The sequence below is a fragment of the Enhydra lutris genome, unplaced genomic scaffold (genome assembly GCF_002288905.1).
Source record: "Enhydra lutris kenyoni isolate GAN:26980312 unplaced genomic scaffold, ASM228890v2 scaffoldscaffold57, whole genome shotgun sequence".
NCBI lineage: Eukaryota > Metazoa > Chordata > Mammalia > Carnivora > Mustelidae > Enhydra > Enhydra lutris.
In genome coordinates this window covers 2,528,525-2,538,783 of record NW_019154141.1, presented here as the reverse complement: position 1 = coordinate 2,538,783, position 10,259 = coordinate 2,528,525, and the positions used below count along the sequence as shown (strand labels likewise).

General features: G+C 41.6%; 1 pseudogene; it reads left to right on the top strand.

Moving 5' to 3' along the window:
• The first annotated feature begins 1,234 nt into the window (after nt 1–1,234).
• LOC111158048 lies at nt 1,235–1,660 on the top strand (annotated as a pseudogene).
• The last annotated feature ends 8,599 nt before the right edge of the window (nt 1,661–10,259 follow it).

Genomic DNA, 10,259 nt, shown 5'->3' with positions numbered 1-10,259 from the left:
CATGTGTATATATAATGCAAGAGCCACTGGCTGAGGAGTAAAGAAGTCAACCCATAAGCTACTTTTCTTCATCAAGTCAATCATTCTGTCTAGTTATTTTGTGTGTCAGCCAAACATTTTCATGCTGATAAAATATGGTCTTTGGAGCAGATCATAATGTTCAAACAGTGGGGTGGCAGAGCGTGAAATAATTGTTGAATTCCAATTTGCTATTTGACCAATTTGCTTGAACTTTCTGAGCTTGCTCATCTACAAAATTAACAGAAACTTCATGGAGAAGTTAGAAGTATAAAGATAGGACTTATGTAAAGTGCTTGTCAGAGTGTGTGACACAGTAGTTACTCAATAAAGGTTAATTTCTCCTCCTTTTCTTCCTAGTTTCATTTCACCTTTTTGTTCCCTCTCTCCTTATGGAACTGCCTCAAATAAAACGGGATCAGAGACATTTTATTCTGCTAAAACCTTTAAATTCCCTGGTTTGAAGGAAAAAAAAAAAAAATCTGTGCAGTAACGTTTCCGGTCAGGAAAAAGAAGGAATTTATTACCTGGGGGACATTCAGACATCCAAGCAGGAGAGGTCACAAGAAAGAGGAGTCCATAAAAAGACTGAGGAGTCACCCTCCTGACACAAGGCCTCCATAAGGGTCTGCCCCATGCTGTACAAGCAACTCGTTATGCTCGATTGTTTGGCAAGTTGAGCAATATTCACAAGCATCAGATTTGCATGCCGCTGTACCAAAATTGAGCCCATGTAAAGATACTGAACAAGAGAAACTTGGCTGCTCTTCTTTGCCATTGGGGAACACAGAGGGGCCTTCTTAGAAGATTACTGGTGAGAAATCCTTAGTTATAGCTCTAAAATTTACCACTTTACCAGTTTATGTGCATGTTAGGACACACAGACGTATTTCCACTCTAACATGTAACTTCCCCCTTGTCTTTTTTTGTTTATAAGCCAAAGAGCATGCTATGAAGGTAGGAGAGCATCAGAGGTTTTGCTTCTAAAAAAATCTGACACACTACAGGATGGAATAACAAAACTGAATATGCTTTCAAACAAAATGCTGTGTTTAAGTATGTCCACATCCTGGAGGCACACTCGTGGGTGACGGTGTACCCAATATCCACGGGTATGTGTGTTCTGTGTTGATTTGCTTGTGCTCCTTTTGCGATAAAGCAATGGGGACTACGGCAACAAATTATAAAACTGTGATGATTGCCCTTTGTGCCTCCAATGGTGCCCATGAAAAAACTTGTGGCAAAGGGGGACAAAAAAACCCGAGCAGGTTCAGAAGTTTACCCTTGACCGCACCCGCTCTGTAGAAGATGGAATCATGGATGCTGCCAATTTTGAGCCATTTCTTCAAGAGAGAATCCCAGCGAATGGCAAACCTGGGAATCTCAGTGGAAGGGTTGTAACCACTGAAAGGAACGAGAGCAGGATCGCTGTAACTTCTGAGCTGCTTTTTTTTCCAAAAGATCTTTGAAACCTCTCACCAAAAACTATTTGAAGAAGAATAGTCCACGTGATTGGCTGTGCACAGCTGCTAACCGCAAGGAGAATCAGGCCTTGTGTTACTTCCAGATTAACCAGGATGAGGAAGGGGAGGAGATGAGGATTAACATTCATTTATCAGGAATATTTTGTATGAGTTCTTGAACCAAAAACCAAACAAACAAACAAACAAACAGCAGTGAATGCTATATCTATGTGAGCTGCTGAACGAAGCCGGGATGACTACAGCGATGAAATCAGCTCTGAACTTGAAGGCCAAGAGAACAGAAATGAAATATTTCAACCCCTTTCAAAACAACACAACACAAAACACGACTAGAAATGAGAACATCCCAGATCACAACCTTCCCTTGGGTCCTGCAGAAATGTTTGCACAGCTAAGTCCATGTTGGCTCTGTCTTTAGTCATGGGCCATAGTTGTCAAACGCTCATACTGCAAGAGTCAGCACAATATTACTGAAATACACACAGGCATCACATTCCAGGACCAAAAAATGGTACCATGAAAAAGAAGAAAATTAAGGTTCGCCATTTTTTTTAAAATTCTGGTAGGCACAAAAGCAGATATATGAGTGCGGGGGACAAATCATATGGATTAACACAAGCTCTGACATGCAGCATTGTTGACAAATGAAGCAGCAGAGATGGAAATATTCCCTGATGTTGACAGACAGGTGCCAACACTACTCTGAAAAAGTGCCTGCGTGTGCACGTGCACGCGCGCGCGCGCACACACACACACACACATAGGTGTTCCTTATGCCATACCACTGTGTTCAGTGTAAGATTTATATGGCCTGTTGTAGAATAAAAATTATCTACTCAGCACATTAAAAGTACAGATTCTTTAAGCAAAAGTTATATAAGATTGCCATTAAAACTATACTCATTATACAACAAACACTTGCTATCTATTATGTGTGTTTTTTTTTTCTCTATGACTGATACGATAATGTCTAAGGCACATCCCCATCCTAAAGCAGAGAGGGCAGAGTAAAAAATCAACAACCAAAGAATTTAATAGGTAATAACACAAAGTAAAGTTCACAGAGTTGAGAGAAAGGAGTAATCGCTTCCTGAAATGGAACGGGGAAGAACAGAATGTCCCATGGAAGAGTAAAATTTCATTAAGAATTTGGAAGTTAAGTAGAATTTTGTTGGGTGGAAGTGGAAGTTAGGTGAAGGAAATGCACAGCTGTTCCAAAAAAAATTAGTACATCATTAAAACTCTAAAGAACTGCATGGATTGTGACATACTGAGAAATATATTGCTTTAAAGGCTGGAACTGTAGGGTTCATAAGTGCAGCAGAGCCTAGCTTGTCCTGACTTGCAGAAGGGTAGGACTTGGATGAAAAAAGCCTGGTGTCTGCCATTGCTCTTAATTCTGATGCTCTATGGCCTCCCTCAGTGGTGCAAGGACTCACCCCAGACTCCCAAGTGCCATCCACATCTGTCCCAGACACATTTTCCCTTGACAGCCAATCACTTCAGTTAACAATGTCGCCCCTTCCTGAGTTCTTTTTCCATAGCAGCATGAGTAATGCACTGTGTTTAAATCAGGATCCCTTTATTGGAATCTTCTTATGAATAGTCATATTCAGTATAATTTTAAATATTGGGTTATTACTGAGAAGCCCATCTATAAACAGTTTCCCCAAAACTCCTTGTCATGGATCATCTCTAATGTCCATATGTTTGCTCATTTAGCAAAATTTCACGAAGTGTTCCTCTATGCCTGGGTAGCAGATCCTGTCCCTGTCCTGTTCACATCTTGGTGTATATTATTTCAATGCACAATATCAGCTTCCAATGACCAAATCCTGCTTTCTTTTCTTCTTTTTTTTTTTCTTCCTTATGGGGCTCCTCTCGCAGCTGGCATATGTTTTGCCACCCAACCTGTAGGAGTAATTGACCCTAATTATCACAAAGAACTAATGCTATAAAATGGGGTCAAAACATGTGAAGAACTCAGGGAACTGAATGCTTGTTGGTGCTTCTACGCCTGGAGATGAGACTAAACGTGTGACTGCAGGAGCTTCAACAACAGCAGCCTGACTGGAGCCTGGTAAGTGTTCTGATATTTAGGGAAGAGGTTCTGAGGTTCTCCTGGGTGGGCAGCCAGTAGAAACATGGGGCAAGAATGAGGAATATATGAAATGTGTACAAGAGAAGGAAGAAAATGTAGGTCAAGTGCAGCCTTGAGACCAACTGAGCTGACTGTGGTTTACCCTGTGACCCCTCCTGTTTGGAGTATTTTATTTAATTATTTAATAAATTGCATCTGATCACCGCCTCAAAGCATCGACGTAAGACAGAATGAAACTGACACGGCGCACCAGTGTCAGGAGTGGTGCGAGCAAGGGTCAGCCTGAAGTACATTACGCCAGTGCCCACCGACATCTCACACATTCCACTTCAGCGCAACTGCCAGCACCTGCACTTCTCTGCCCAGAGGCTCCCCGTTGCTTTCTGGAGGGTGCACCGCTGCCAGCATGGCAAATTGGAGTTGTCAGAGTATTTAAAAGCAAAACCCTGGGAATACCCTCAATTAATAAAATTGACTGGGGTTTGTCTATCATTTCCCTAGTGACCTCACTCTTTTTATAGGATGACTCTAAGTCACAGGCTCTACACTGATCCCTGATTTCCCTCTGTGAGTTAATCTCCATTTATCCATAGTTGTAACTGGCTTGGTAACACACTCTTTCTTGGCTGCATTCCCTTCTTTGTCTATCTTCCTCAATCTTCTGTGGGTATTTTCTGTCATCTCCCAAATAAAATACTTTCACTCGAATCCCTGACTTAAGTTCGGGTTCTGGGATCCCCAACTAAGGCAGTCTGGTACTTGTCATTTGGTCATACTGTTGGCTGTTCCCCAGGAAATGGAGTAGAATTTGAGTTCAGATCAACAAGCCTCCCAGAAAATGTGGACAGGAAGACAGAAGGCTCATAATTTCACTGGCAGGAATTCCCTCCTCTACTCTAGCTCAAGGCCACCTGTGAGGTGGGCTGCAGTGCCATGGCAGGTGATTTCTGGCTGCTCCTGGCATAACCTAGATCCTTACGAAAGATAATAAATGATGGAAAGTTGTCATGCTACTATCAAGAGAGAGCATCACAGCTCATGTGACAGTGAGACAGAGACCGCAATTAATTTTCATTTCTTAGATTTTCTTCAGACATTGACTAATTCACTCTGTCATCCTCAAAATCTCAGAGTAGTTCTATGGCATCTCTAACATGTAACCTCATTCTTATGGCACTTTATAATTTTTTTAAAGATTTTTTTTTAATTTATTTGACAGATCACAAGTAGGCAGGGAGGCGGGCAGAGAGAGACAGGAGGAGGCAGGCTCCCTGCTGAGCAGAGAGCCCGATGCGGGACTCGATCCCAGGACCCTGAGATCATGACCTGAGCCGAAGGCAGAGGCTTTAACCACTGAGCCACCCAGGCGCCCCCTTATGGCACTTTAAATGTATCAGTATAGAAATCAGATCGACTGACTATATCAATAGACTCAGCTTACCTCATGTGCTTGGCATGAAGCCACACATTTCAGATCTTGCTTCTTATACTCAAGATTAACGGCCAAGGGTATATACCTGACCCACACTGGACAAATCCAATTCTCTCTTCCATAAATTCTGTGTTGGGATTTACAAAATCTAGTTAATTGAAATGGGAAGCTTGCCTGAGAAGACCTTATTTAATTATATCCAGAGTTAAGGGAAAAAAAAAAAAAAGATAACTCCTAGGAAACAGAGAAGAAGAAGGATTAAAGCCCACCTGCAAGAGAAAGGAAAGAAGGTGCAACTAGAGATTTGGAGAAAGTAATCGGATTTCTAACAGCTTCTTAGTGCCTACTTCCCAGCTTTTATGTGGTCCTGCTATCATTTTTTCTCTTGGATCTACAGATCCCACTGTACCTTAGAACAAGTTTCTCCCTTTGGCCTTGAGTTAACTTGAGGGATTTTTTAGTGATTTGAAACCAAAAGAACCTTGGTTAAAATAAGCACACTTGACTCTCTGCTCAGGGACAAGGGGGACCATCACTTTCTTGGTTTTCAGTGTATCTAACTCAGTACTTGGCACACAGTAGATCTTCATTAAGTGTTGGTCAGTACTCAGTACTTGGTTTTCAGTGTATCTAACTCAGTCACTTGGCACACAGTAGATCTTCATTAAGTGTTGGTCAGAAGAAAAGTGAATACAAAATATCAGTATTTTGTACTGATACTTCCGCAGAAACACTTCCTCAGAAACACCAAGAAGCATGTATGTGTTTCACAACAAGAAAAGCCTTTCCACCTGTGGAAAGCAGCTGACCAATGTTCATCCATGCATAGGGCTGGAATGCTCGTGCTTTGGGTTTATTTTAATCAGTAATTGCCCACTCATTTAATCCATTTGAAAAACAGTCTTAACCACCCTTCAAATTATTGGTGGTGTGTGTTTCTCCGGGATATGTAGTAAGGTATTAATTCACCTTGAAACATTTAGGCGTCTTTATCACTCTCAGATGTTCAAAGTGTCTGAGCAGAGGAGAGGGATGAAGGGAAACTTAGAATGGTTAAACTAGAGAAATGAGGTCTCAATCTTTGGCAAATCCAACACTTCATCAAAACCAATAGGAAGAGTGAAGTGTTGTGGGCTGTTGTTTCTTGAGATGTGCATTAAGGAAAGACTAAATTTAGCAAATACTAAAGTCCCTCTTGTAATGTTTTATGATTGTTATAGTATTTGGTAACTTCTGTTCCCCTCTGGCTGTGATGTGAGAGGCTCCCCTCCACCACGTCACCCCCATGACAGCAATCTCTAGTTGTAAAATGGTAAGACCGTCAGCCAGCAATAATTTGCAATCTAAACAGACTTGACGCTCCCTGACATTTATTGAAACCTCAGACCCCGTGCACTGGTTTCAGTTTTCCTCCCTTTGCTCTGTTTTTACAGACAGACAAGTGCTTAGACTTGGGTTTAATAATGAGGAGAAATTTCTTCTTGGCCTACTCTTGCTTGTGTTGGCTGTACTGGGGCTTGCAACAGACGGGTGGTTAGAGTTAATTACGCTAAATGGTGAGAACATTATTTGACCCCACCGGTTCAGCCCCAGAGGCTGTTTGCCTCCTCACAGACATAGGCAGATGGAATGCTTCATAGGCTGGGCAGAGAGCAGGAGCCACGTAGAGAGAGCTCTCTGCTTAAGACCAGACCTGGGGTTTCACCTCTTAACACAGCTTGGAACTCCAGGCTCTTTGATAAGTATAAACCGGTGATGCTCCAAGGAACACAGAATGACATCAGGGACTAGGAAAACCTATCTTACCTGGCAGAATTGCTCTCAATGACGGCAGTCATCCTCACGATGGTACACCTCATTCTTTTTCAGGAAAGATGGAGGACTTCACCACAAACTTGACTCTGACAAGCCAAAAGGAAAACTGTTGTCCCATATGTCATTGCACATGGTGACACATGTAACGTATCATCTGGTGACATGTTACAATTATATTCGAGAGCCAGTGATAACTACATATTTAGCTCAGTACATAACACTTAGTGCCTGTGAATGTTCTTGGCCTTGTAGTTTCTAATCATGATGGTAACAATGACGACCCATGTTCTTGTCCCAGGGATAATTTGTCACTCATTATTCTCAAGAAGAAAAATTAACGAGTACACCTAGGTGTGGTGAAGGCTCATTGCTAGTTTGCTGAGCCACAGCACAGCTTCAGGTATACTGCAAGTGTAACAAGGCCAGAGAGACAGTACATTGTTGACTTAATACTGACAAGATCTTTGTTCCTAGATTCGCGCTTTTCTGTTACATGTGAACTCCATGCAGATCATTCAGAAACTCTTGGGAGTCTCTAAGCAGCAAGGGCTCACTTGATGTGTCTGGCACTACCGAGCCCAGGAAACAGCACCACACCACACCATGCTTTTAAAAACCTGCCAGAATCCCTGCTTTAAGCCGCAATGTCAAATAATTTGTAGTCCGTGTCACAGTTTATGAAACCTACCACAGTAACAGAGGAGGGAAGAGATGAGTAGTGTCCGCAGAGATGTTTCCTACTCTTATTTAACAGGAAGTGGTCCAAACAATTCTTGATCCTACGCCATACAGACAGGCTCCTTTTCTGCACGATGGTGGCTACCATCTTTCCTCTTTTGTCCAAGGTCAAAAATGATGAGTGGTAAGAGAATCAAGAGTATACCCCAGCATGCCAATGAGTTCATCATAATGTATCAGTTGGGAAAGAGTGGTCTAGCGTTGGGTTTTAATTTAGGTAAGAGCCCTCTTTAGGTAAGTGTCCTGACTGCATCCCTTTGAAAGCAAGGTGATTCATGTTCGGTGATCACACTCCACCACCCTAGTCCCACTCAACTAGCATATACTGGATTGTCATTACATTATTGTACCACACGGAGTTGGTACAATTCATCTCCTCCCAAGTATAACCTCCTCCAAACACAGGGACCTTGTGAATCAGCAGCACCTTTGCACCTTTCTCACAGAGGCGGCACACGACCACAGGTATGTCCACACCCGGAATAAGACAGGATACAGAAACTACACTGGTGCTCAACCTTGTCAAATAATTACCATGTTTCATAAAGGAGTTTGTTTTGCAAAATGTTTACATAAGACAAGTGTGCAGTGCTTATTTTCCCCAGTAAAAGATAATTAAGAGTGGTAGGGTGTGCAGTTAAAGTACAGAAACAGTGAGATTCAAGAGTTTAAACACTGTTGTACCACAACCAACTACATGTCCATAAGGAGTAAGTGTGGGCTATAGACTTACACAAAAGAGCTGACATACTTTTTTTAAACGAAGAAATGACATTTATTAGGAGTGACTACTTTCAGAGCTAAGATGGTGGTAGCTATATCACAGAGTCTGGGAGGTAGGATCAAGACGTAAGGGAAATCCAGGACTGCATGGTATGTAAGAAGCAAGTTTAGGCACCAAGAAGAGAGGAGCAAAATAAATAAAAATAAATTCCATTCTGATCCCAAGATTAAGGATTTCAGGAAAAAGTGGGAGACCACTGCTTTCTACAGTAATTATTTCTTAAGCACACACACACACACACACACACACACACACACATGTGGGTGCAAACTGCAGAGAGGGTTAGTGCAGAGAAGATAAGAAAATCTTCCCGGAGACTCAACAGTACATCTAAATAGTCAAGCTGTGTTGTTGTTTGCTTCGTTTCTGTTTGTGGGCTTTTTGTTTATTTCCAGAAACTTGTAGAGGGGACTCTCCAGACAGGGGGAAGTGTTAGAAAGGTGCTGGCCTAAAAGATCTCAGCCCATTCCAAGAACACAAGTGGCTGGAACCTACTGATCAGGGCTGAGGACAACCAGAGCCACGTAAGAGAGACACGAGGGCAATGCTGTGAACTTGGCGTTTGTCCTGTGTGCAGCAAGGAGGCAACAAGGAGCGCCCTGAGAAGCACTGCCTGGTCAGATGGGTATTTTAGAGAGGTCACGACAGCAGCTTTATGGAGGAGAGATCAATGGTTAAGCTGGAGTCACAGCGACCGGCCAGTGAGAAGACAGTCTAAGGAGCACCCAACAGGGTTGACACGAAGACAAACATAGTGGGAAAGTGCAGTCACTGGGAAAATTGAAGGTTACACTTGCAGAAAAATCATGGTAGACTAAGAAGACTAAGCCTATCATGACTTATAGAGTTCTGATTCCAGTCAGGGGCTGCTGGAGATAAGAAATACGAAAGAAGGAATAGATCCTAAGGAAAAACAGATCTCTCAGTTCAGATTTGCATATAGGAAGTCTGAAATTCCTACAGGCACCTAAGCTCGGGTACTGCATACCTAATAAATATCAAAGTCAGGATCCAAACCTCAGTTCTACTGGACTCTAGTCTATGCTCTTCTTATAGACCTCATATCTCCCTAGAAATAACAGGAAATAAAACCGTGTAATAAGTTAATCATAAAACAGGGTATGAGATATGTCCAGAGGCAACAGTTGATTCAATATATTCATGAAGGCAAGATATTATCTATGAATTTATATATTTTTTTCTCCGAAGAGACTTTCTTTCATATCACAGAAAAAACTACCTGTTACTATATCTTTACAAGCAATGTGCAATCAAGGAGGATTAATTTACAGTCTTAGCCATGTGCTGGAATCCTATCCTGTCTTTCTTCACCCAGCACAGAGCTCAGTGCAAGAAGCTCTAGGCAGAGACTCCTGAAGGTCATACTGATGACAGTGATGTTAATAAAAATCAGTGAAAATGGAAGGATTCACCAGATTCAAGTATTTATTCCTCTGGCAAAATTCTATTCTTAATACTCTCTCATTTTCTAGCAAGCAGATTTTCTCCTTTAAAAATGATCTGTTGTAATGCAAACTTTCTTATCTTTTCAAAGATAAGATTTAATGAAGACAAAAGACTTCAACTTTGGAGATTCAAATGAGATTTAAAGATTTAAATGAGATTTAAAGATTTAAATGAAGAACAGATTTCCACCTTAGAGGAGAGATACTAGTTACAATTTTAAGGAGCAAAATCAGCTGAAAGATTTATGATAGCACTTAGAAACACAGCCTTCAGACTGCGTGCCCAAGCATGACCAAAGAGCAGGTAATAACAGATCTCATTAGACGTTGTTTATTTAATTTAACATTATTCTGTCACAGATGTTTTACCTGCTGGGTACAGCTAATTTTTTTCGGTAGTTTAAATAATGCCCAAATACAC